The sequence below is a fragment of the Oryctolagus cuniculus genome, chromosome 18 (assembly GCF_964237555.1).
Source record: "Oryctolagus cuniculus chromosome 18, mOryCun1.1, whole genome shotgun sequence".
In the NCBI taxonomy this organism is placed as follows: Eukaryota; Metazoa; Chordata; class Mammalia; order Lagomorpha; family Leporidae; genus Oryctolagus; species Oryctolagus cuniculus.
Genome location: NC_091449.1, coordinates 30,665,060 through 30,691,892, shown reverse-complemented (window position 1 = coordinate 30,691,892; position 26,833 = coordinate 30,665,060). Strand labels below are relative to the sequence as shown.

Genomic DNA, 26,833 nt, shown 5'->3' with positions numbered 1-26,833 from the left:
ACAGAGGAGCGTCACACACTGATAAAATTTGATGGCCCTAGAGGTGCCGCATGACGGATCCACGTGTGACCTTCTCTGGTCGGATCCTGAAGACACGACAGGCGGGGGCGTGAGTCCCCACGGGGCCAGCTACCATTTTGGCAGTGATGTGGTGGCTCAGTTCGATGCAGCCAACGACACTGACATGATCTGCTACGTCCACCAACTGGTGATGGAGGGTAGCAAGTGGCTTTTCAATGAGATGGCGCCCAGCTACTGCTACCGCTGTGGGAACGTGGCAGCGATCCTGGAGCTGGACGAGCATCTGCAGAAAGATTGCATCATCTTTGAGGCCGCTCCCAGGAGACTCGGGGCTTCCCCTCCAAGAAGCCTGTGGCTGACTACCTTCTGTGACCCCTGGTCCCTGCCCCTCCACCCCTCTGGCCCTTGAACCACTGTGACTCTGCTCTCTTCCCCAGACGGAGGCTGGGGGGGGGGGGGCGCTGCCCCAGCTCTGCTCTCCCCACCCCAGGGCACTTGGAGGGTGAGGACTTCATGGAGAGGTTGAAGCCTAGCGCCATGCTCCTCTTCTTTCTCACCACTTGAACCATGAAATTTCCAGTAATTTTTGGTTTTCTTTTTTCCTTTTTTTTGTTGTTTTTTACATAAACATTTTGAGAAAAAAAAGGAAAAAATTCTAATAAAAGGTGAAAATTGGAAAAAAAAATTTGATGGTCCTTTATTGCCAGCGGTGGAGATCAGGCTCATGCCCCAAAGAACTCTCGACCCTGAAGCCCAAAGCAACAGGGTTTATAAAAGCAAAACCCACAAAATCAGGAGGGGAACACATGGTTGCTAGGATCAGGGAGGAATACATAGTTACCAGGGTCAAGCTGACCTAAAACCTATGGGAAACTAATATCAATTGTATTCTGAACAATACTAGTTACAGTCTTAACAATTTCAACTATAATCTTGACATTAATCCAGGTATTGGCTTAAATCATGTGTAGGACATAAACAAATCACATTTTTATCATTAACCCAGGTGCAGCCTATCCACTTCCAAACTTGAGCGATCATGCTAGGAGGTTTCTATGCTTTGTAAGTGTGATGTAGTGGACTGCTATTGTCTGAGTGTTCTAGGTCATAGTTTCAGACCAGAGACTCATGGTGGGGGGCAGGGGATGCCTTCCCAAGATGGAGTTTCAGGTGCTCCAAAATGGAGTCCCTACTGTCAAGGTGTTATTACGAAATAAATAAATAAAATCTTTTTTTTAAAGTTATAAAATTAAAAAAAGTTCATTTTGCCTAGATCCCTTCAAATCTTATCAGAGGCTCCTTCACTCAACCTGTACGGGAGTGGGCAAACCCATCTCGCTGCAGCTGCCTTGCTCACTTTGGCTCACTGTTCCTTCCTGGGAACACCTATTTGCTGCCCCATCAGATGCCCTATATCCTCCCTCTGCTTTCTGCTGCATAAATGTGGGTATCATGTAGATCTTACAGTACATGTGGTTTGATCATGCTCTTATAATTGTAAAAGAGATTTAAAAATTATCCCACTGCTTTGTTCTTCCAGAATTGTGGATGAAAAAAGAGCCAGGAGAGTTTTGGAAGTAAATTCTTTTGTTTGCTATGACAGCCAGGCCAGGATCAATTGCCACAAACTAAACCACAGATAGGTGTGAATAGAAGAAGGTGGTTCCCAGAGAGAGGCTGTCATTTTTTTGACAAAAAGGCAAACACAACAGATGTTCACTACTGTGTTTCAGATAAGGGTCCATTCAAGGTGTTCCATTACTTTAAAAGGGATGAAAATCTTCATCAAGACAGTGTTAATAATATAACTTGTCCTTTAACTCCAACTTTTTAAAGTTAATTTTTAATCATATGAATAATCTGCAAATACTTTTCTCTGGAATAGATTAACATGTAGATAAGGCTAAAGTCCTCTTCAGCCACTCCTCGCCAACCCAGGTCCCCTGGCTGGGTTTTCGATGCCTGACTGCACCATCTTCCACAGCCTCTGGGCTGTGACCCTCTCTCCTGCTGAGAAAGCATTTGAAGTCATTTTAACATTAGCCAGAGTTAAATATCCTTATGTATGTGAATGCAGTTGTGAAAAGGAGTCCATTAAGAGCAGTTTGAAGGATTATCCGTGCTGTTGCTGTCCTTACGCTGAACATCTTGTAAATGCAGTCCTGGCTGCGGTGATGGTCTTCAGTCATAGTCTCATCTTTGACCAGTGAGCTCAGAGCCTTGGTACCTAATGGACTTTTTGGCTCAGCTTTCACTAGGCTTATTGAGGTTTTTGTTTTTAAGGCTCATTTATTTACTTGAAAGGCAGAGTGATGGGGAGGAGGGGGAGAGAGAGAGAGAAAGAGCAAGAGAGATCTTGCAATTTCTGGTTCAGTCCCCAGTAACCCACAACAGCCAGGCAGACCAAAGCCAGAAGCCAAGAACTCTATCTGGATGTCTCACATGGGTGGCAGGAACTCAAGTACCCGCTGCCTCCTAGGGTGCACATAAACAGGAAGCAGCATTGGAAGCAGAGAAGCTGGGACTTGAACCTGTACTCTTCTATATAATGCAGGTGTCCCAAGCAGGGATTTCATCTGCCGCAGCATAACAGCAGCCATGAAACTGTTTTGATTACGAAGTACCATGAGGCTGGTGCTGTGGCGCAGTGAGTTAAAGCCCCAGCCTGCAGCTCTGGCATCCCATTTGGGCACTGGTTCAAGTCCCGGCTAATCCTCTTCCCATCCAGCTCTCTGCTGTGGCCCGGGAAAGCAGTAGAAGATGGCCCAAGTCTTTGGGCCCCTGAACCCACGTGGGAGACCTGGAAGAAGCTCCTGGCTCCTGGCTTTGGATCAGCTCTGCTCTGCTCTGGCCGTTGCGGTCATTTGGGGAGTGAACCAGCGGAATGGAAGACCTCTCCCCCACCCCCCGTAACTCTGCCTGCCTCTCTCTGTAACTCTGACTTTCAAATAAATAAAATAATTCTAAAAAAAAGTATTATGATTCAGATGGCAGAAAACCTTACTTATGCTGGCTTTTGAAAAGGTATATATGGGCCCATGGAACCAAATTGTGTGGAGATAGTTAGTGCCTTAGGAGTGACTGGATTCAGAGCTCAAATCAGGTGATGGAAATACTGCCTGGCCCAACCCCAAGGGTCAGATTTGTGTGGTATACAGGAGTCCTGCACCTTGTACACGTGGGGAGGTATCCCGGAATCATCACTGTGGCCCCTGGCATTTAACCTAGGTCCTTCCCTCTGCTCTGCTCTTTCTGGGCCTTGGATCCTCTCAAACGGCTGACATGGCTCCTTGCTGGTCCTCCTCCTGTCATCAAAACCAAGCATAGCAGAGGACTTCTTTCTCCCTGATGTTTTAGCAAAGGTTCCTTCGGGACTCACTGGCTCTTTCTGGGTCACAGCCCCAGCCTGAGCTGATCACTGGGGTCAAGGGAAGGCTGGCGCCTCCACGAGGCTTCACTGCTACAGTCAGTGGGGGAAGGGGGGAGCAGCTGCTTCAGAACCTTTGGAATGCAGGTGTAGGGAAGAGGGGGCGAGGCTCTAACAGAGGAGGGTGGTGACAGGGAGAGCTCAGTGTGGCTTAGCTGGTACCTGCTGTAGTCTATTTTCAGTGACTATCGCAGAATACCCGAGACTGGGCAGTTAAAAAGGAAAGAGAGTTGTTTGCCTAGTGGTTCTGAGGCTGCGAAGTCCAAAATCAGGATGCCACCTCTGGTGAGGGTCTTGTGCTGCTTTAATTCATGGCAGAGGACACATTGAGAAGACAGAAAGGGGGCCAGGGACAGGTGTTTGACACAGCGGCTGAGATGCCACCTGGGGCACCTGCATCCCATATCAGAGTACCTGGTCTCCGGTCCAGGGTCAGCTCCCCATTCCAGCTTCCTGTTAGTGCACACTCTGGAAAGCAGCAGGTGATGGCTCAATTATTTGGGTCTCTTAGTAAAATGGCGCAGTCTTATCTATGGTGCTATCTACATCCCGACACCATCCTAGGCTCTAGCCCCTGCTGCCATTGCTAGAAGCCAGGTGGCCACAGGGCCCAACCACCAGTGTTAGCTCTACCCCCATCCTAATGGGATTCGCTGCTCCTACTTCCCTGCCTGCCCCCAGCAAAGTTTTAAAAGGACCTGTTTCTGAACACATGGCTCTCTTTCTCTTCATCTCCTAATGTTTCTGTCTCTCTCTCTGTATCTCTCTCTTACACTCTCCTCTCTCTTTTCCCTCTTCACCCCTTCCCTCTGGTCTACCCCTTACTCCAGTGTTTAGTGTGTTTTGTGGTGGCCTTACAGGGTTCCTGCTACCCACAGGGAGATCTAGATAGAGTCCTGGCCCCTGACTTTAGTGTGGCCCAACCCCAGAGACTGCAGGCATTTGAAGAGTGAACCAGTGGATGGGTGTCCTCTCTCTCTCTCTTCTTTCTTCTTCTCTTTCCCTTTTTCTCTTTCCTCTCTTCTCATCCTTCTCCTCCATTGTTCTTCCTCTTCTTCAGGTTTACTTGTTTATTTGAAAGGCAGAGTAACAGAGAGAGAGAGAGAGGCACACACAGAGAGATTGTCCATTCTCTAGTTCATTCCACAAATGGCCACAGCAGCCAAAGCTGGACCTTTTGAAGCCTTGAATCAAGAACTCCAACTGGGTCTCTCGCATGGATGGCAGGGACCCAAGTCCCAGGGCCATCATCCTCTGCTTCCCCAGTGCACATTAGTGTTACCGGGCATCGGTTGCTTAGGGTTCTTGTCTTCATGCAAGAAAGAATTCAGACGTGAGACAGGCTAGCAAAGTTTAATGAAGAGAAATAGTGAGGACCGCACACCTGACAGAGCAGGGAGGCATCTCAGTGAAGTATTGAGAGCCATGTCTGCATTCAGGCGACAGTTTTTATGGATGTTGGGTGTGGGCCTCCTTGCTCCTCCCCCTACACCTGTTTTGGGATATTGCTGGCTGGAGGGCTTTCTAGGTGTGTGGAATTCCTCCCAGAATTTCCTAACAGTCTCCTTGGTGAAGGGCAGATTGAGATTCCCCAAAGCTGCTCCTAGGGAGAGGGAATGGGACTCACCCAACCAGGTTCTTGAACAACAGCAAGATTTTTGATATGTACAGGCTGATCTGCTTCCAAGGCTTGCCCCCTTATCCCATCACACAGAAATTCCCGTTGTTCTTCTACTCTTCACACACACATAGACTCATGTCCACCTAGCTACCCCAACATCAGAAGGAGGCTGGATGGGAAGTATAGAGTAGCCAGACCTCTGACCAGGCACTCTGATACAGATTCTGCATTCACAGCCACTTAACTTGCTGAGCCACTCCAATAGCCCTGGGAACTCCTGCTTAAGAGGTAGCATATCATAGTGGCTGAGAGTGTGAACTTGGGTAAGTTACCAAACCTCTTTGTGCCTCAGCTTCATCACCTATGAAATGGTAGATAGGGGTGAGTGCTATGGGTTAAAGTCCTGGCCTATAGTGCCAGCATCCCATATGGGCACCAGTTCGAGTCCCGGCTGCTCCATTTCTGATCCAGCTCCCTGCAAATGCGCCTGGGAAAGCAGCAGACAATGGCCCTAGTGCTTGGGCCCCTGCACCCATGTGGAAGATCCAAATGAAGCTCCTGGCTCCTGGCTCCTGGCTCCTGGCTCCTGGCTTTGGATCGGCTCAGCATGGCCATTTGGGGAGTGAACCAGTGGATAGACTTCTCTCTCTCTCTCTCTCTCTCTCTCTCTCTCTCTCTGTCTCCACTTCTCTTTGTAATTCTTTAAAATAAATAAAATAAATCTTTTTTAAAAAAGAAATGGAGATAGTTATGATTTATTATGTGTAGAACACTTAGAACACCCACTGGTGTGGGACAAAATCTCGATAAGCCTTTTCTGTTACTGAGATTTGATGATCCTTAGGAGAGAGCCTGAGAAATCCTCAACACAGCAAGTGTTTGAAGAAAGGAAGGATCCTTTGCCCAAAGCTCTGATGGAGTGACTAGAAATGACTTCTTTGTCAGCATCCAGCTTGCACCTGTTGGTATGCTGGGCAGGCCGTGGTTTGCCTTAAGGCTGGTCTGGAGGTGAGGGCATAGCCAGTGAATGCCATTAAGAACAATGTGTTGTGAGATTTGATTCACAAACCTTGTTCAGGAACATTAGACTGTGGTTCACAATTCCACTGCCAGCCTGTAAGCAGCAACTGCTTCAATCTGTGACGCACACACCGATTTATAAACCATTTATAGCTCTCCTCTCTGCTTAACAAAGCCATTCTGCAAATGCAGCTAGTGGAGAAATTGGGGACCGCAAGTGAACTTTCTCTTTGATGAAGTGTAAGCTGTCTTTTTGAGTAGTTACTTCTTCACAAGTCCCAGGTCTCCAACCCCATGAGTAAGAGAAGCCTGAAAAATAGAAGAGGCTTGTGTCCCAGGCCTCCGTTGCAGACCCTAAATGTTGAATTCTCTGTGCCTCTGTCCTGGACTGGCATCTTGTTTCCCTCAACCCCCTCCTCCCACCCCTTTCTTAGTCAACAATCTCAGATCCTGGCAGCAAACAGCATGGTAGGTTGGGCACATTTTCACACTACACAGACAGGGTTATGTAAATCTTCCTGTTTTAAAGTAATTTCTTTTGCCCTTTATTTCTTTGGATGCCTTTAGGGGTCTGCTTGGATTCTTAATGGGTTTTATCCTTGGCTGCCTTTGTTCTCTGTTTTAAGAAAAATATATCAACTTCAATTACTTTTATCCAGGCATTCACATATTTATTGAGAGCCTACTATGTGGCAGAGGCCCTACAAAGCACTCAGGTAATCAGCTTTCCATGTCTTTCTTTCTTTTTTTTTTAATATTTATTTATTTAAAAGTCATAGTTACACAGAGAGAGGAGAGGTAGAGTGAGAGAGAGAGAGAGATGTCTTCCATCCAATGGTTCACTCCCCAATTGGCTGCAATGGCTGGAGCTGGGCTGATCCAAAGTCAGGAGCCAGGAGCTTCTTCCAGGTCTCCCACATGGCTGCAGGGGCCCAAGGACTTGAGCCATCTTCTACTGCTTTCCCAGGCCATAGCAGAGAGCTGGATCAGAAGTGGAACAGCCGGGTCTTGAACCGGCGGCCATATGGGGAATGCCAGCGCTTCAGGCCAGGACGTTAACCCACTGTGCCACAGTGTGGCCCCTTCCATGTCTTTCTAAGCCAGTTCTTTGCCTAAAAAAATTCTATTTTTGATACAACACCTTTTCTTTTCTTTTTTAAAGATTTATTTATTTATTTGAAAGACAGAGAATTCCACTAAGAGAGAGAGGGAGAGAGATCAATCTTTCATTCTCTGATTCACTCCTGAAATGACTGCAATGGCAGGTACTGGGCCAGGACCAAGTCAGGAGCCAGGAGTTCATCCCAGGCTCCCATGTGGTTGCAGGGGTCCATGTACTATGCCATTTTCTGCTGCCTTCCCAGGTGCACTAGCAGGGAGCTGGATTGGAAATGGAGCAGCAGGGACTTGAACCTGTACTCATCTGGGATACTTGTGTTAGAAGTTGGCAGTTTAACTAGTCGTGCCATATTGCTAGTCCTTTGTTTTCTATTTTTTTAAAAAAGACATTAGCTCAGCTAAAGGTACTTCCTGTTCTGGAGAGTTAATGCAGTGAGTCTGAGACCATCAAGCCCCCTAGAATATCAGGCTATGTTATGTTGAAGGGTGAGTGAATCCAGGTCTGTATCTCTAAAGCACAGAGGAATTTGAGGACGAGATGCAGATAAAGGCTAGCAGAGGACTACAATTTCTTAATAAAGTGAAAGTACACACTCAACAGCGAGTGTGAGCAAACTCTAGAATGAGCTGTGGCACAAGGTTTAGGGCCATTGCTTTATATGATCTGGAGGCACAGAGTACAGTGCTTTGGGTAGAGTTTTCCAGGAAAGGGTGATGATTTTCAGAAATTTGGTGACTGCCCATTTTCTGGCCCTTTTAGGAAGTCTCAGAAGTTTCATGGCATCAGGTGCATGATGGGAGCAGGAGTGTCAGTCAGGGTAATTCTATTATATAGTTCTATTTTTTTTTTTATTTTTCTTATATAATTCTACTTTAATTAGCTGTAGCTCATGGCTGGAATGCTGCCTGCAGCCATGCTGGATATTTTTATTTGTTCTGGTTTTGGGCAGCCACTTTGCTACAATGGTGATTTCAGGTTGCAGGCCACAGAAGAATTTCAGAGACAACCGTGGTGGGAAGGGTATGGTGTGCATTCCCTCCAACTCTTTCTCTGGTCCCTGTCTCCTCCATTGTGCTTCAGAGGGCACCTTCTCCACTCCTTCATCTTACTAACACCTACTCATCTTTCTAAAGTGAGGCCAACACCAAGCCTCTGCCGGGAAGCTTTACTGGATCCCTCTGATGTAGATAGTCCTTCCCCGGACTCCCTTGAGTACACCATTCTTGGAGAAAGCATTGAAGCTGGACTGTGATCATTGATTTATGTATCTGTATCCTTCACTGTAGCAGAAGCCAGGAGAGGGCTATGTCTGATTGGCCTTACTATTCATTTTTTAAAAATATATTTTATTTATTTGAAAGGTAGAGTTACAGAGAGAGAGAGAGAGAGAGAGAGAGAGGGAGAGATAGAGATCTTTCATCCACTGGTTCATTCTCCAAATGGCCGCAACAGCCAGAGCTGGGCCAGGCCAAATCCAGGAGCCAGGAGCCTCAGATAGGTCTCCTACGTGGGTGGCAGGGGCCCAAGCACTTTGGGAGCTGACATACCCTTTGCATGCACATTAGCAGGAAGCTGGATTGGAAGTGGAGTAGCTGGGACTCAGAGTGGCACCCATATGGGATACCAGCTTCATAGGCAGTGGCTTAACCCCTATACCACAACTCTAACTGGTCCTACTATCCTTGGAGTCTAATAGATATTTTTCAAATTTACAACCTGGTGGAAAGATACAGACTAGGTTAATGATCACACATATCAGCATATATCTTAAACTGATTAGAGTTTTAAAAGAAAATAACAAACAATTAGGAGACTATGACAGGAAAATACAGAGTCTGGATAAACAGGACTTTTATCTGGGGAGGAAGGGAGAGGGAGGGCCAGCAGATTGAATGAGTAAATAGATTAGTGAGTGGATAACAAGGCAAACAGGACTGGCTGTCTGGCCATCATGGGACACTGCTGGCTTTCCTTGTCCGGTGTCCCTTCTTCAGGTGGCAGTACTTTTTTTTTTTTTTTTGAATCCAAGTCTCAGCGATTCTCATCCTGATATACTGCTCTTTCTTGCAAAGGGCACTTGACTTAGCCAAATGGGTATGTCAGCTCCCAGGTCATCATTAGAAATGAATTTTAACTTAAGTCTGGGACTCCTAGCATAACTGTATCTTCCTGCGCTTGGGAGATTGTGCCTGAGAGAGAGGGGTAAAGATGGATAGAGACAAATAGATTCCTGATTATTGTTTAGAGCACCTGGATCTAACCATGCCTGAACTCCTGTGAATACAGTTGTGTCTAAATCCACATATGTATGTATCTATTAACTAAATTTCTCACCTTTTTATTTGGGTTAAGCTAGTTTGTACAAGTCTTCAGTTACTTTAACTAGAAGTTTCTTTATTAACACAATGATTATGACTAAGGTCATTTATTTGCTAAGTCCAAAGAGGATGAGAGAGGCCAGCTAAAGCGATTGTGGAGGTCATTGAGCCAGAGGAGGGACAGCCCAAACACACAATATTTCCTGCATCTGAAGTGGTCCCCCAAGCCTCTGTGTTCTGCAGCCTTTTCCCCAGAGGTCCGGGCCCTTGGGTCTGAGTCAGTGTTTTGGTGTCTGGCAACAGGGGCACTGAGGGAGGGCAGATGGAAGAAGACACAAACAGGAACTTTCCCAGGGCCTAGCAGGATAGGGAGGTCCAGGTACCCAAGGTCTGGAAAACCACGAGCTGCGTCCGCACTGGAAAAATGTGGAAAAACCCTGACTTGAGAGAAGAGAGCTGGCAGGAGAACTGGCTTTTGCTGGACTCCGAATAGCGAACCTGCAGGGCCAGGAGAACTGAAAACTGTTCACGGGCTTTTGTGAGCAACCCCACTGATGGGGCATAGCTGCCCTCTAGTGCCAGATGTCAGCTTTGCATGTTGTTTACTGCCTGTTTCCAGCAGGAAGGCCTTTTGAGGAAGGATTTTTGGGGAAGCGGAGGTGGGTCATCACTTCTATCCTCACATTCAGGAAGAACCTCAAAATCAGACTTTCAGTATTTGCTCTAAATCAGATTATCACACATATAGGCCCAGAGCCAGGTTGGCTGGATGGGGAAAATTCTCAATCATTCCACACCACCAAACTGTGCATCACTCCAAATCTCTCAAGTGCCATGAATTTTATAGATGGCTTAGATGGATAGGTGTTCTTATTTTATCTAAAATATATATTTTAAATTTATTTAAAAGGCAGAGAAACAATGAGGTCCTCCATCTACTGGTTCTCTCCCCAAATGCCCTCAACAGCTTGGGCTGGGTCATGCCAAAGCCAAGAGCCTGGAACTCATTCCAGATCTCCAGTGAGGACAGCATGGATCCAAGTACTTGAACCATAACCTGGTGCCTCCCAGAGTCTGCATGAACAGGAAGCTGGAATTAGCAGAGCTGGACTCAATCCCAGGAACTTAGATATGGGATGCAAGCATCCCAAGTAGCATCTTAACTGCTGCATCAAATGCCCTCCCTGATGGATATGCCCCTAAAAAATCCTGTTATGTTCATATTTATGGTCATATTTTTTTGGAAGGGATGACTGGGGAGATTTTAACTAAAGATTATTAACAGGCCAGCGCCGCGGCTCAATAGGCTAATCCTCCACCTAGTGGCGCCGGCACACCGGATTCTAGTGCTGGTCGGGGTGCCGGATTCTTTCCTGGTTGCCCCTCTTCCAGTCCAGCTCTCTGCTGTGGCCCAGGAGTGCATTGGAGGATGGCCCAAGTGCTTGGGTCCTGCACCTGCATGGGAGACCAGGATAAGCACCTGGCTCCTGCCTTCGGATCAGCATGGTGCGCTGGCCGCAGCGCGCCGGCTACGGTGGCCATTGGAGGGTGAACCAACGGTAAAGGAAGACCTTTCTCTCTGTCTCTCTCTCTCACTGTCCACTCTGCCTGTAAAAAAAAAAGATTATTAACAAAGATGTGAGAAATGGCTCCCAGAAATAATCAAAGACCAGGGTTAGTGAGTTAGTGACAGTCAGAAGCAGCCACCACCCATAGACCTGATGAGGCAACGAGAGGGAAGAGTTCCCATCAGGAACTGCTCTGCAGGACACAGCGCTGGCCCGGGGCTGAGGCTCCAGGAGCTGATTCTGGCTGGGTTCCTGAGAAGCATGCCCTAGGATGAGGATGCATGTATAAGTGATTACTAGTGAAGCACTCCCAGACTCAGCAGAGGAGAGGCTCCCAGACCAATCCCCAGGGAGAGCGGCTTCAACCGGATCCTGCAGGAGAGCTCTGGTGGGTGAGTTGCACTCCAGAAGGTTGGGCTGCCGGAAAAGAGGCTTGACTTTGGAACTCCTGACTGGTCAGGCATTGATCAAGCGGAGGGGAGGAGAGGCAGTGAGAGAATTATATCCAGGCACTGTGGACTTTCTGCATTTCAGAGTGGGCGAAGTGACTTCAGTACTGAGAGCAGAGGACCTGAGCAAAGCTGAAGCTGCTGGGTGTTGGAAGAGAACATGGAAAACCAGTACAGGTGCACTCGGATGGATATAGGTAAAGCAAAGACGTCCTTTTCAGATGGGCGTAGGAAGTATTATGGCAGTTGACAACTGAAGGAGGATGGAGTTAGGCGTACAAGAGGTTTGTTTGGAGGAAAGGGTAATGCCTGTGAAATACAAAACAGGAAGTAGGGCTGGGCAGGGAGAGGCTCCGAACACAATCAGAACTGACATTCTCAGAAAATGCCGTGGGTAGCTCTGGAGCATAGGAGCCATCGGGCAGCAATGGCCAGGCCCTGGTACACCTCTCTACATCTACTTGTTGGTTGGTGGCCGAGGGGAGGGTATGGCCCCTGAAGGTAGTACAGCTGGAAGCTGTTAACCAACTGTGTTTTTCGCAGCTGAATGGCAAGTTATTTTTGAAGAGAAATGCAAATAGAACCCTTTCATGGTTGCCCCACTTACTGCACTGTAGCCTCTTTAGCTGTTCCAGTTATGCCCCAACACCAACAAGGAAAAGCCAACCTGCAGGGTGTGTAGAAACATGGAGGTAGAGGGAGCCAGTGTGGTGGTGGAGTGGGTTTACCTGCTGCCTGCAACACTGGCATCCACTATGGGCACTGGTTTGAGTCCCGATTACTCCACTTTCCATCCAGCTCTCTGCTAATACACCTAAGAAAGCAGCAGAAGATGGCCCAAGTGCTTGGGCCCCTGCACCCACATGGAAGACCTGTATGAAACTCCTGGCTCCTGGCTTTGGCCTGGCCCAGTCCTGGCCATTGTGACCATCTGGGGGAGTGAACCAGTGGATGGAAGATCTGTCTCTCTCTTCCTCTCAGTAACTCTGCCTTTCAAATAAATAAATAAATTAATTAATTAAAAAGAAAGATTGGAATGTGGTTGTCACATGAATACATATATATCCAGGTATGCCTGGATTTTTGGCCTTTTTGGTTATGTGAGCAGAAAGCACTCTTTCTGTAGTCTATTTTGAGTTGGGTTTTTCATTTCAGTAAAGGTTCGGTTTCTTGATTTTATATATTCCCTGGACTTTTCTTTCTTTAACTGTAAAATGGGACTTAGGATACCAGCTCACAAGGAATATAAAGGAAGAAAGGTATATTTACTATGGTGCTTAATACTTTGAAAGGAAAAGCAAAGGAGGCAAAGAAAACTATGAGACTCATGGAGGTCTATCTGTGGAGGGCAGGCCAATGGGCTGAGTTCAATGCTTAATGAAGTCTGGCACCTGACTTGGTCTGTCCAGAGCTACCTAGCCCTAAAGGAAGACTGGCTTCTACGATTTTTGAGCTTGTGGCTTTTCTCCAATGACTGTTCCTACCCCGTGCATTTTTAGCCATGAAACAGAAAAAGAAAAGCTCTCTTTCTGTCCAAAAATGAAGCTTCTTATGGTCTTTCTCTTCATCTGGATAGTTTTTTGTCCACATTTTTGTTATTTGCAGACTATTCCTTTGTGGAAATATATAAAATTTGTAATAAAATGAAAGGAATGAATAAGCCATGACCACATTTGCAGCATTGTGATGATTCCAAGCTTTTTTCTGGGAAAAAAAACAAAAAACAGGAAAGAACAAAGACTTCTTATTTATAACTCAGGAGCTTTTTTTTTTTTAACGGAAATGAAATAGTTTATATTTTAAAGATCTACTGAGCTTCCTACTGCTTCTCCCTTTTCCTACCAAAAATATAAAAGCTGTAAAAGGCTCCTCAGTAGAGACTTTGTGTTCTGAATGTTAAAACAATGCCAACAGTGGAGGTGAGGGCTGCCGTGTTTCATTCCTCCCTGTCTCCCCTGAGCAAACTCGGGACCCAGTTACAAGAGGGAACAAAAAGCGGCTTTGAATAGCCATTTTGGTTCATCGAGCGCTTAATACCTGTTATTAAAGAAGCTCCTACCTGGTCTAATTGCATATCGCAAGACCAGAACACCTACAGCCACTTTAGCAGCACACATGAAAGATCTTAAGCAAGGTTAGAAATAGGATGAAAGCCAGAGAAAAATAGACTCCCCTGCCATCAGCCCTGCTTCCCTGTGTCCTTCTGCGTTCAAGCCAAGGAAAGGTGAGACTTCTGCTGAGCCTTCTCCGTTTTCTCAGGGTCCGTCTCTTATGTGACTTTCTCTGCGAAGCCCTCTGAACAAGCTCGGACACAACTGGCTGCTTTACTTGGGTGCCTGTAGACAGCATCCAAACGGCCCCCAGCGAACCTGGACATGTGCTCTTCCTTAGTCCTGTCCCACACTGCATGGGGCTGACCTGTGGAACTACGAGGATAGTGCAGAAAGGACGGAGCATAACTTGTGACATTAGATCATGGAAGGTGTTGTAGGCTTCTAGTTCTCGCTTAGATCCATGCTCTGTTGGAAATCCAGCTGCCGTGTCATGAGGACAGTTCAGCAGTCCTGTAGAGAGGCCCACGTGCTGAGCAATAAGACCTCCGGACATCAGCCACTGAGCTGGTTTTAAAATTGTCCGCAAATTCTTTGATCCATCTTCCTTCAAAAAGTGGAGTCTAGGTGGTGGCACAGTGACACAAAAGGTTAAACTCTGTGATACCAGTGTCCCATATGAGCATTGGTTCGGGTCCCGGGTTCTCTGCTTCTGATCCAGCTCCCTGCTAATGTGCCTGGAAAAACATCAGAAGATGGCCCAAGGGCTTGGGCCCCTGCACCCACACGAGAGACCTGGTTGCAGTTCCAGATTCCTGGCTTCAGCCTGGCCCAGCCCTGGCCATTGTGGCCATTTAAGGAGTGAATCAGCATCTCTCTCTCTCCCTCTCTCTCTCTCTCTCTCTGTAACTGCCTTTCAAGTAAACAAATATTTTTAAAATATTTTATTAAAAGTAAATAAATAAACATTTATTTATTTGAAAGAGAGTTACAGAGAGAGAGATAGAGGTAGAGGGAGAAGGAGAGAGAGAGAGAGAGAGAGAGAGAGAGAGAACCATCCATTGATTCATTCCCCAAATGGTCACAATGGCTGGAGCTGAGCTGATCCAAAGCCAGGAGCCAGGAGCTTCTTCCAGTGGTCATCCTCCACTGCTTTCCCAGGCACATTAATAGGGAGCTGGCCCCAGTAAATAAATCTTAAAAAAAAAAAAAAAGAGTTTAAATCCCCTTTCCTTAAGTGTGGGCTGAACTTGGTGACTCACTTCCATTAAATAGAATGTAGGAGACATGATGGTTTCTTTCTTTCTTTTTTTTTTTTTTTTTTTTTTTTTTTGACAGGCAGAGTTAGACAGTGAGAGAGAGAGACAGAGAGAAAGGTCTTCCTTCTGTTGGTTCACCCCCCCAAATGGCTGCTACGGCTGGTGCGCTGCGCCAATCCAAAGCCAGGAGCCAGGTGCTTCTCCTGGTCTCCCATGTGGGTGCAAGGCCCAAGGACCTGGGCCATCCTCCACTGCACTCCTGGGCCACAGCAGAGAGCTGGACTGGAAGAAGAGCAACAGGGACAGAACCGGTGCCCCAACTGGGACTAGAACCTGGAGTGCCAGCGCCACAGGCGGAGGATTAGCCTAGTGAGCCACGGCACCGGCTGGTTTCTGTCTTCTGAGATTTGATCATGAAAGTTACAGCAGAGCCAGTGCTGTGGCATAGTGGGTAATACCACTGCCTGTAGTGCTGGCATCCCATATGGGCACCAGCTCTATTCCCAGCTGCTCCACTTCTGACCCAGCTCTCTGCTGTGGCCTGGGAAAGCAGTGGAAGGTGGCCCAAGTCCTTGGGCCCCTGCACACTCATGGGAGACCTGGAAGAAGCTCCTGGCTCCTGGCTCAGAATCAGCCCAGCTCCAGCTATTGCGGCTATTTGGGAAGTGAACCAGTGGATGGACGATCTCTCTCTCTCTCTCTTTCTGTAATTCTGCTTTTCAAATAAATAAATAAATAAATCTTAAAAAAAAAAAAAAAAAGACAGTTATGGCAGCTTCACCCTTGGGCTGTCTTCAATCATACCACTTACAGGGAAGCCACATGAGGACACAAAGCATCCCTAGGGGTAGGTCCATGTGATGAGGAACTAAGACCTCCTGTGATAGCCATGTGAGTGAGCTGTCTCAAAGCATCTCCAGCTCTGGACAAGCCTTCAGATGGTGGCAGCCCAGGCTGCAGCTTGACAGCAACCCCCTCATGACAGCCCTTGAGCCAAAGCTACCGTTAAACTGCTCCCCAACTTACAATAATTTACATTGTTATTTAGGCTGATATGGTTCAACATTATTAGCTACATTAGGGAAGTAAATTTATTTTCATCCTAATATGACAAAACACACTTTATTGTTTTTGCTTTTTCTTTAAAAAAACCAAAATGTATGGTCAAGAGCTGAGACTCTAATGTGTTATTTATGGAGATTATACTGACTAGCGAAACAATGAAACCATCCAAACTTAAATGACATTTACACACAAAACACAGAAATAAGAGGGGTTGAGCGGCCTGCGCTGTGGTGTAGCAGGTAAAGCCACCGTCTACAGTGCCAGCCACCCACATGGGCGCTGGTTCTAGTCCTGTCTGCTACACTTCTTGTCCAGCTCTCTGCTATGGCCTGGGAAAGCAGTAGAATATGGCCCAAGCCCTTGGGCCCCTGCATCCACGTGGGAGACCTGGAGGAAGCTCCATGCTCCTGGCTTTGGATCGGCGCAACTCCGGCCACTGTGGCCAATTGGGGAGTGAACCAGCAGATGGAAGACCTCTCTCTCTCTGCCTCTCCTTCTCTCTCTGTGTAACTCTGATTTTCAAGTAAAAAAAAAATAGGGGTTGAGTGTTTGGGGTTGCCGATATAGAGCAGGGCATAAAGCTGCCACCTATGACAATGGCATTCCATATTACAGCAGTTTTGAGTCCCAGCTGCTCCACTTATGATAAAACTCATGCTAACATGCCTGGGAAAGCAGAGGAATATGACCCAAATACTTGGGCCCTACTACCCATATGGGAGACCCAGACGGAGTTCCTGGTTCATGGTTTTGGCCTGGCCCAGCGCTGGCCATTGTGGACTTTTTGGGAGTGAACCAGCTTTCTCTCTGTCACTCTGCCTTTCAAATAAATCTAAAAATTAATCTGGCTCCCTGGTAATGCGACTGGGAAGCAACAGGTCACGGCTGAAGTACTTGAGTTCCTGCAACCACGGAGAGATCCAGATGGAGTTCCTCGTTCCTGGCTTTGGCCTGCCTAGCCCTGGATGTTGTGGACATTTCGGGGAGTGAAGCAGCAGATGGAAGATCAATCTCTGTTGTCTCTCCTTCCCTCTGCCTTTCAAATAAATAAATAAATAAATAAATCTTTTAAAAAGGAAAGGGGAAAAGGGTAAATATGGGGGCAGGCCTTTGAGGTAGCAGTTAACATTGTACTTGAGACACCTGCTTCCCATAGCAGAATGCCTGGATTTGAGTCTGGGCACTGTTCTACGTTCCAGCTCTCTGCTGATGCATACTCTGCTCAAGTATGGTCTCTGCCTCCCATGTAGGAATTCCAGGCTCTTGGCTTTAACCTGGCTGCTGAGGGTATTTGGGGATGAAACCAGTGGATAGAAGATTTCTTTCTGTCTTCCTGTCCCTGTCTGCTTCTGTCTCTTTGCTTTTCCAAAAACTAAAAAAAAAAAAAAAAAAAAAAAAAAAAAAAAAAAAAGTTTCGTTTAGCCTAGCAGTTAAGACATCCATATCCCACACTGGAGTACCTGGGTCTGATTGCTATTCTGGCTCCTGCTTCTAGCTTCCTGCTAATGCAGACCCTGTGATGATGGCTCAAGTAACTGGGTCCTTGCCACCCATATGAGAGGCTTAGATTGAGTTCTTTGCTCCGGGCTGTGGCTGGGCTTAGTCCTAGCTCTTGTAGGGATTTTGGGGAGTGAATTTATGAATGGAAATCCTTTCTCTGTCTATTTTTCTCTCTCTGTCTCTGCCTCTCAAAAAAAAAAAAAAAAAAAAAAAGGAAAGAAAGAACAGAGTTACAAATAATCTCACAGTTCCAATCCTAAGCATTAGCCCAGAGAAAAGTAAACATATATCCATACAAAAACTTGTATGTGAATGTTTATAGCAGCAGTTTTATAAAACAATCCAAATGTACATCAACTAATGAATGGGTAAGCAAAATGTGGTATTTCCATACAATGGAATATTATTTAACTATAAAAGGAATAAAAGATTGGTAGATGCTACAACATAAATCATCCTTGAAAACATTATGCTAAGTGAAAGAAATGGACACAAAAGGCAACATACTGTGGATTTCCATCTATATGAAATGAATAGAGCAGGTAGATCTGTAGAGAGGGATAGTAGCTCACTGGTTTCTAGGTGTTGAGAAAAGAGAACAGAGAATGGCCACCAACATGCACGTGGTTTCGTTTTGGGGTGATGAAAATATCCTGGAATTCAATAGTGATATTGGTGAGTATATAAAAACCATTGAATTGTGCACTTTGCATGGTATAGAACTTATATCTCAACAAAATTATTTAAAGTAAGCTAACGGAGCCGTCGCCGTGGCACAGTATCCCATATGGGTACCGGTTCTAGTCCCAGCTGCTCTTCTTTCCATCCAGCTCTCTGCTGTGGCCTGGGAAAGCAGTAGAAGATGGCCCAAGTGCTTGGGCCCCTGCACCCACATGGGAGACCAGGAATAAGCACCTGGATCCTGGATTCGGATCAGCGCAGCTCTGGCCGTTGCAGTCATTTGGGAAGTGAACTGATGGAAGGAAGACCTTTCTCTATCTCTCCCTCTCACTGTCTGTAACTCTACCTCCTAAATGAATAAATAAAATCTTATAAAATAAAAAGTAAGCCAAGAGGAGCAGACATTCTATATTTCCCACATAAACATTACTGTTTTTTTTTTCTTTTAGCTTTTTTTTTTAAAAGATTTTATTTATTTATTTGAGAGTTAGAGATACAGACAGAGATAGGGAAAGACAGAGAGAAAGGTCTTCCATCTGCTGGTTCACTCCCCAGTGGCTGCAGCTGCTGGAGCTGAGCCGATTTGAAACCAGGAGCCAGGAACTTCTTCTGGGTCTCCCCTGTGGGTGCAGGGGCCCAAGGACTTGGGCCATCTTCTGCTACTTTCCCTGGCCATAAGCAGAGAGCTGGATGGGAAGAGGAGCAGCCGGGACACAAATGGGCATCCACCTGTAATGCCAGCACCACAGGAGAGGCTTAGCCTACTAAGCCAGTGTTGGCCCCTCCTTTTAGTTTTTTAAAAAATATAATTTATTTATTTGAAAGTCAGAGTTACATAGAGGGATAGACAGAGGTAGAGAGAGAGACAATAAGGTCTTCCATCCACTGGTTCACTGCCTATATGGCTGCAACATCTGGGGTGTGGCCAGGCTAAAATCAGGAGCTTCTTCCAGGTCTCCCATGTGGATGGCAGGGGCCCAGTTACTTGGGCCATCTTCTGCTGCTTTCCCAGGGGCATTAGCAGGCAGCTGGATCAGAAACAAAACAGCTGGGACTTGAACTGGCACACATATGGGATGTCGGCATTGCAGGCCCTGACTTAACTCACCTCATGCCACAATGCTGGCTCCTGCTTTTTAGGTTTTTCTAAGATAACACTGGAACAAAAACAATGACTTGATTGCCATGCTGGTGTGAAAGACTGTTTTAAAATTATTTGATTGTGAATATTGTGTGACTCTGTGGCAAACAATAATAAAACAACAAAGTATGCCCTATTACAACATGATAAATGCAGAGATGTTGCTAAGATATGCAAGTTAAACATGATGGTATGATAAAGAAGTATTTTCTTTCATTCCTCTGTTCACAGGCACAATTGTCTCTGAAGTAGATGCAACCATATTGATTATATTGTCAACAAGTATGAATTAGAGTTCAAGAATTGTGGAGGGGCCGGCGCCATGGCGCACTGGGTTAATCCTCTGCCTGGGGTGCCGGTATCTCATATGGATGCTGGTTCTAGTCCCGGTTGCTCCTCTTTCAGTCCAGCTCTCTGCTGTGGCCCGGGAGAACAGTAGAAGATGACCCAGGTGCTTGGGCCCCTGCACCTGCATGGGAGACCAGGAGTAGGCTCCCAGCTCCTGGCTTCAGGTCAGCGCAGTTCTGGCCATTTCGGCCGTTTGGGGAGTGAACCAATGGAAGGAAGACCTTTCTCTCTGTCTCTGTCTCTGTCTCTCTCTTTCTCTCACTGTCTATAACTCTACCTGTCAAATAAATAAAAATCTTTAAAAAAAAAAAAAAGGAATTGTGGAAACATGTATTTGGATGGCACAGGTACAACAAGGTAATATTTTGAAATATGTTTAAGGAACAAGGATCAGAATGTGAATCACAGCACAGATTCCTTCATTAATGAAGTCATGGTATATAAAAAAGTCACCCACAGCAAACTGCCCATGGGGATGTAGTAAAATCATCAATTATATAAAAATGGATGCAATTATTTAAGGTTATTCTTTCATTAGGTGATAATATGGAAGCTGAGCATAAACAATTGCTATTGTATCATTGTAGCTTGTGGTATGCCTCCAAGGAGACCAAACCCCTCCCCCAGTGAATGAGGCCTTCTGGCATTTATAATCAATCTTCAATAATTAGAGATTCTGTATTAGAAATTTAACTACTCACCAAATTGTATTTGTAACACCAACGTAATAGTTGATGGGCTTTTTTTTTTTAAAAGATATCATTAAAAAAAAGTTATTTATTTGAGAGGTAGAGTTACTGAGAGAGAGAGAGAGGTCTTCTATCTGCTAGTTCACTCCCCAAATGGCCGCAATGGCCACAACTGTGCTGATCTGAAGCCAGGAGCCAGGAGCTTCCTCTGGGTCTCCCATGTGGGTGCAGAGGCCCAAGGACTTAGGCCATCTTCTATTGCTTTCCCAGGCCATAGCAGAGAGCTAGATCAGAAAAGGAGCAGTGGGGACTAGAACTGGTGCCCATAGGGGACACTGGCGCCACAGATGGAGGATTAACCTAGGGCACCACAGCACCAGCCCCATATAGTTGATGTGTTTTTATGGTCATTTATGAACATGCTCAATGAGACAAAAAAAAAAAAAAATGGAGTTGACTGACACACATATCCAATTGAGGTTGAGCAAGATGAAATGTGCAGTCTCATTTCAGTTTTCATATTGTAAACAAAATTTTTTGTGGTCTCTTTAGTGACATTTTAGTGTTTTTTTGTTGGTGATTTCACTTTTTAAAATGGCTTTGAAGCACAGTGCTGAAGTGCCATCTAGAAACCTGTAATGTGCCCTACAGAGAAACTATGGGTGTTAGACAAACTTCAGGCATGAGCTGTGGAGCTTCTGGCCATGAGCTCAATGTCAAATCACCAACAATATGTATATAACAATATACAGGAAATGAGGTGTCTTTAAACAGAAACCCACATAAACCAAGGCTATGGATTAATGAGTTGAGAAAATTGTGACCAGATGCCTGTAGGAAACTAACTTTGCATTTCCCCTAGGAACTATGGTTCATGATTTGCTAATTTGGTGCTCATGGTGGCTTTATAGAATCTGACTATTGCAAATAATGAGCGTCAACTGTATGTCCTTGCGTAGTTCCCTTTCACCGGGCCAGTGAGTATGGCCTAGCCTCATGTCACCAACAGAGAACCATAGAAGGGATTCTAAATGACTTCTGAACTCATATAAACCTGGAAGCTTCCATTTTGGTCTCCAGAAAAACTCTCACCCTTGGAGTCCTGAGCCACTACTTAAGAGGCTTTTTGGTTTTGCTTTTTTACTTTAAAGACACTGATTTATTTATTTTTATTCATTTGTTGTTATTGCATTTGATCCACTGGATCACATTACAAATGGTAGCAATAGCTAGGCCTGGGTCAGACCAAAGCCAAGAGCCTAGAACTCTATCCAGATCTCCTACATGGGTGGGAGGGGCCCAAGCACATGGGCCATCCTCTGCTGCCTTCTCTGGATTGGAAGTGGAGCAGCTGAGACTCGAACTAGAACTCATATTGGGTGCCAGGGTCATAGGTGATGGCACAATCCACTGTACCACACCTACTGACTTTCAAATAAACAACTAAATCTTTTACAAAAAGGAAGAAAAAGAGAGAGAGAGTCTTTTGTCCATATGTTCACTCCCCAAGTAGCTACAAAGATCAGCGCTGGGCCAGGCCAAAACCAGCAGCCAGGCACTCAATCAATCTGGGTTTCCCACATGGGTGGCAGGGACCCAACTACTTGACCATCATATGTTGCCTTCCAGGGTGCACATTAACATGAACTCAGGCATGTCTTAACCACAGTACCAAATGCCTACCCTCATAAAAGAGGTGTCACTATCCTCTTGGAGTGAGCACATAGAGAGGTACTAGGTCTAAGTGGAGAGGGAGAGAAGTCCAGTTGATTCCAGCCTTCTAGCCATCCCTGCCAAGGTGCTGGAATTGTGAGTGAAGTCACCTTGGACCTTCCACTCCTGCCCGGCTTCCAGATGAGCACCACTAGGTGACTCACAAAACCGTGAGATAGAGCACAACAGTTGTTTTCAACCACTAAGCCTTGTTTGCAGTGAGCAATAGAAGCATGTTGAAATATGATGGCTGCAGGCCAGGCCGGTGCCACGGCTCACTAGGCTAATACTCCGCCCGCGGCGCCGGCACCCCGGTTCTAGTCCCAGTTGGGGCGCCGGATTCTGTCCTGGTTGCTCCTCTTCCAGTCCAGATCTCTGCTGTGGCCTGGGAAGGCAGTGGAGGATGGGCCAAGTGCTTGGGCCCTGCACTCGCATGGGAGACCAGGAGGAAGCACCTGGCTCCTGGCTTCCGTTCGGCACAGCGCCAGCCATAGCGGCCGTTTGTGGGGGTGAACCAATGGAAAAGGAAGACCTTTCTCTCTGTCTCTCTCTTTCTCACTGTATAACTCTGCTTGTCAAAAAAAAAAAAAAAATATGATGGCTGCAGGGGAAAATGTTCTGTAGAAATGTCTAAGTTTTTTTTTTTTTTAAGATTTATTTATTTATTTGAAAGTCAGAGTTACACAGAGGGAAGAGGAGAGGCAGAGAGGGAGAGGTCTTCCATCTGATGGTTCACTCCCCAGATGGCCGCAACAGCCAGGAGCCAGGAGCCAGGAGCTTCTTCCAGGTCTCCCATGCGGGTGCAGGGGCCCAAGGACTTGAGCCATCTTCTACTGCTTTCCCAGGCCATAGCAGAGAGCTGGGTCGGAAGTGGAGCAGCTGGGACTAGAATCAGCGCCCATATGTGATGCCGAAGCTTCAGGCCAGGGCATTAACCCACTGTGCCACAGCGCCGGCCCCGAAATATCTAAGTTTTGGAACAAACTTCTAGTTTTTCTGCAAGATAAAACAATGAGTTTAGTGAATTCCATTTCTGAGATGGTGGCATGAGGAGCTCCATGGACATTCTCCTCGGAGAAGCAAGCATGACTGGTGAAAACCTAAAAACAGACATTGGAAATCTCTGGAAACAGTCCTAAGGGCAGGCAGCAAATGAAGAAATGCTCAAGAAAATCTATTAAAACTTGGTAAGAGTAACAAGAATGCATGGCAGTGGAGTCATGACTTGGCAGAGGCAGTACTCCAAGTGGTTATGGGAAGACAGGGTTCCCTTTCCTCTTAGCTTCCGATCAAGGGAAATGGAATCTCACCAAAAGGGCCAGGCCTCCAATATGTCTCATGCTCTCCATTTCCCAGATGAAGTGACTAAATTCCTGTTCAATGAATCTGGTTGAGTTGAGCAGCTCCCTTCCCCCACCTAGCTCATACTCATAGGAATTGAGAATCATACCTAAGAATCATTGCCTAATCCAGATTCATGAAGATTTATGTATATTTTTTGTGAAAGTTGTTAGGTTTTACATGTATGTCTGTGATCCATTTTGTGTTAATTTTTGTATATGGCGTCAAACGTCATTCTTTTACATTTGATATAGAATATACACTTGTCTCAGCATCATTTGTTAAAGAGTCTCTTCCCTCCCTATTGAATGGTTTTGGGACACTTGTGGAAATCAATCAACTGTAAGTGTGAGGGTTTGCTTCTAGACACTCAATTTCATTCCATTGGTCTATATGTTGGTTGATCTTGTGTTAGTACAACATTGGCTCAACTCATTAACATAGGTTTGCAGTAAATTTTTTAAAAAGATTTATCTATTTATTTAAAAGGCAGAACCAAAGAGAAGGACAGTCAGAAAGAGAAAAAGAACCATCCGCTGGTTCATTCACCAAATGGCCGCAATGGCTGGAGCTGGGCCGATCCAAAGCTTCTTCACTTGTGGGCCTCCCACAGGGGTGCAGGGACCCAAGGACTTGGGCCATCTTCTACCACTTTCCCATGCCATAGCAGAGAGCTGGATTGGAAGTGGAGCAGCCGGGACTCGAGCCAGGGCCCATATGGGATGCTGGCACTGCAGGTGGGAGCTTTACCTGCTACACCACATTGCCAGCCTCAATTTTCCATAAATTTTAAATCTGGAACTATAAGCCCTCCAATTTTGTTCTTTTTGAAGATTATTTTCTTCTTTTTTCAAAATAATTCAGGTATAAAATTTTGAGTCCCTGGAATTTATATGTGAATTATAGGATAAGTTTGTCAAAGTTTTTGAAAAAGGTCAATTGGATATCTTTTTCTTCTTTTCATTTGAGAGAGAGAGATATTAAGAAATCTTTCATCTGCTGGTTCACTCCTCAAATAGCTGTAATAGCCAGGAATGGACCAGACCAAAGCCAGGAGCCCAGAACTTAATCTGGGCCTCCCAAGTGGGTGTCAGGGAGCCAACTATTTGAGCCATCACCTGCTTCCTCCTGGAGTGTGTGTTAGCAGAAAGTTGAATTAAAAGCAGAGTAAAAAGGCTCTTGAACCAATCATTCTAATGGAATTTGGGCATCCCAAGTGACAACTTCACCACTGCACCCAAAGCCTGCCCCAAGACATCTGGATAGAGATTGTGTTGAATCTGCAGATAAATTGGAGATTATTGTTATCTTAACAAAATTAAGCCCTCCAGTCCATGAACATGGAATACATGTCCAGTTATGTCCATCTTTAATTTCAACAGTTTCTTATAGTTTTTGAGGCCATTTTGTACTTTTTTTTTTTTTTTTTTTTTTGACAGGCAGAGTGGACAGTGAGAGAGAGAGACAGAGAGAAAGGTCTTCCTTTGCCGTTGGTTCACCCTCGAATGGCCGCCGCCGCCGGCGCGCTGCGGCCAGTGCACCACGCTGATCCGATGGCAGGAGCCAGGTGCTTTTCCTGGTCTCCCATGCGGGTGCAGGGCCTAAGCACTTGGGCCATCCTCCACTGCATTCCCTGGCCACAGCAGAGAGCTGGCCTGGAAGAGGGGCAACCGGGACAGAATCCGGCGCCCTGACCGGGACTAGAACCCGGTGTGCCGGCGCCGCTAGGCAGAGGATTAGCCTAGTGAGCCGCGGCACCGGCCCATTTTGTACTTCTTTTACTAAATTTATTCTCAAGTACCTCACTCTTTTTGATGATATTTTAATTGAGATTTTCTTGAATTCCCAGGAGCCCAGGTGGCTGGTGGTTGGAGCGTTGGCTGTTAGCCAGACTGAGTGAAGAGCAAGAGCCGTACTGGGGTGCAGATCTCCACAGGAGAGAGGCGTGGAGTAAAAGGGCAGCAATGCAGAAATCACAGTGACCTGGAGGTGTATAGCTGAGAAACAGAGTAACAGGTAACTAACTGATCACGGGTCATCATCAAGTGCACAGTCCAGCCAAGCAAATTCCCATCATCAACCAGTTCTCCAGAGACTGCCAGAAAGATTCATCCTCGACCAAGTGATAAATGTAACCCTAAAGCAATGAACCCTTTTAGTGGACAGTCACAAGCCCCTTCTACACTTGCAGTTATTTACTCTAAATAAGGTAATCCTTGCAGGTTAGTGCGTGGTTCAGTAAAGCACAGATTACACTGGGAATGTCCTGAAAGTCTCTCATTTGATATTTTTATTACTTCAGCTGAGGGTCTGAGAGACTAAACATCCGTATACCTTTGCATCCAAGGAGTGTTTTGGGAATTACTTTTTGGTCAAAGGTGCTCCTGAAAAAGCCCTGCCTTTGCTAAGATTGATTCCTGTGCTTCTGAAAACCACAGCTACCATTCATCATTTACTAGGTTAATATGGGAATCTGCAATCCCACTGTAAACATATGCAATTCCATAGTAAAAATTACTCATTAACAAAAAGTTAATAATGGAAAACTACTAAAATTTCTAACTTTAATATTTTTATAATTTGTATGAGAAACTGTTTATGTGATCAGATGGATTGGTACATATTTATTTTCTAGTGCCTTTTAATTTATAATACCCCTTTTGCAATCAGTTTGTAGCTGTGTATTTTTTAAAAGGTTTATTTATTTATTTGAAAGTCAGAGTTACACAGAGAGAAGGAGAGGCAAAGAGAGAGAGAGAGAGAGAGAGAGAGAGAGAGAGGTCTTCTATCTGCTGGGTCACTCTCCAGTTGGCCGCAACAGCCGGAGCTGCACCCATCTGAAGCCAGGAGCCAGGAGCCTCCTGCGGGTCTCCCATGCGGGTGCAGGGGCCCAAGGACTTAGACCATCCTCCACTGCTTTCCCAGCTGGATTGGAAGTGGAGCAGCCAGGAGTCGAACTGGTGCTCATATGGGATGCCGGCACTACAAGGGGAGGCTTACCCTACTACGCCAAAATACTGGCCCTTGGTATTTATTTTTATATATAGTTTACATTTCTGGTATTTTATCTTTACCAAGGCTATAGAAATTAAAAACAGGGAAAAACACCTGAATTCACAATTATTTGCAAATATCAAATATGTATTTTTTTTTTTGACAGGCAGAGTGTGGACAGTGAGAGAGAGAGACAGAGAGAAAGGTCTTCCTTTGCCGTTGGTTCACCCTCCAATGGCCGCCGCGGCCAGCCTGCTGCGGCTGGCGCACCACACTGATCCGAAGGCAGGAGCCAGGTGCTTCTCCTGGTCTCCCATGGGGTGCAGGGCCCAAGGACCTGGGCCATCCTCCACTGCCTTCCCGGGCCACAGCAGAGAGCTGGACTGGAAGAGGGGCAACCGGGACAGAATCCGGCGCCCTGACTGGGACTAGAACCTGGTGTGCCGGCCCCGCTAGGTGGAGGATTAGCCTATTGAGCTGCGGTGCTGGCCTGCAAATATGTATTTT

The 26,833-nt window shown here is 46.0% G+C and overlaps 1 pseudogene; it reads left to right on the top strand.

Annotated features, from left to right (window-relative positions):
* The first annotated feature begins 11,080 nt into the window (after positions 1–11,080).
* Positions 11,081–25,796, top strand: LOC103345109 (PACRG-like protein pseudogene; annotated as a pseudogene).
* The last annotated feature ends 1,037 nt before the right edge of the window (positions 25,797–26,833 follow it).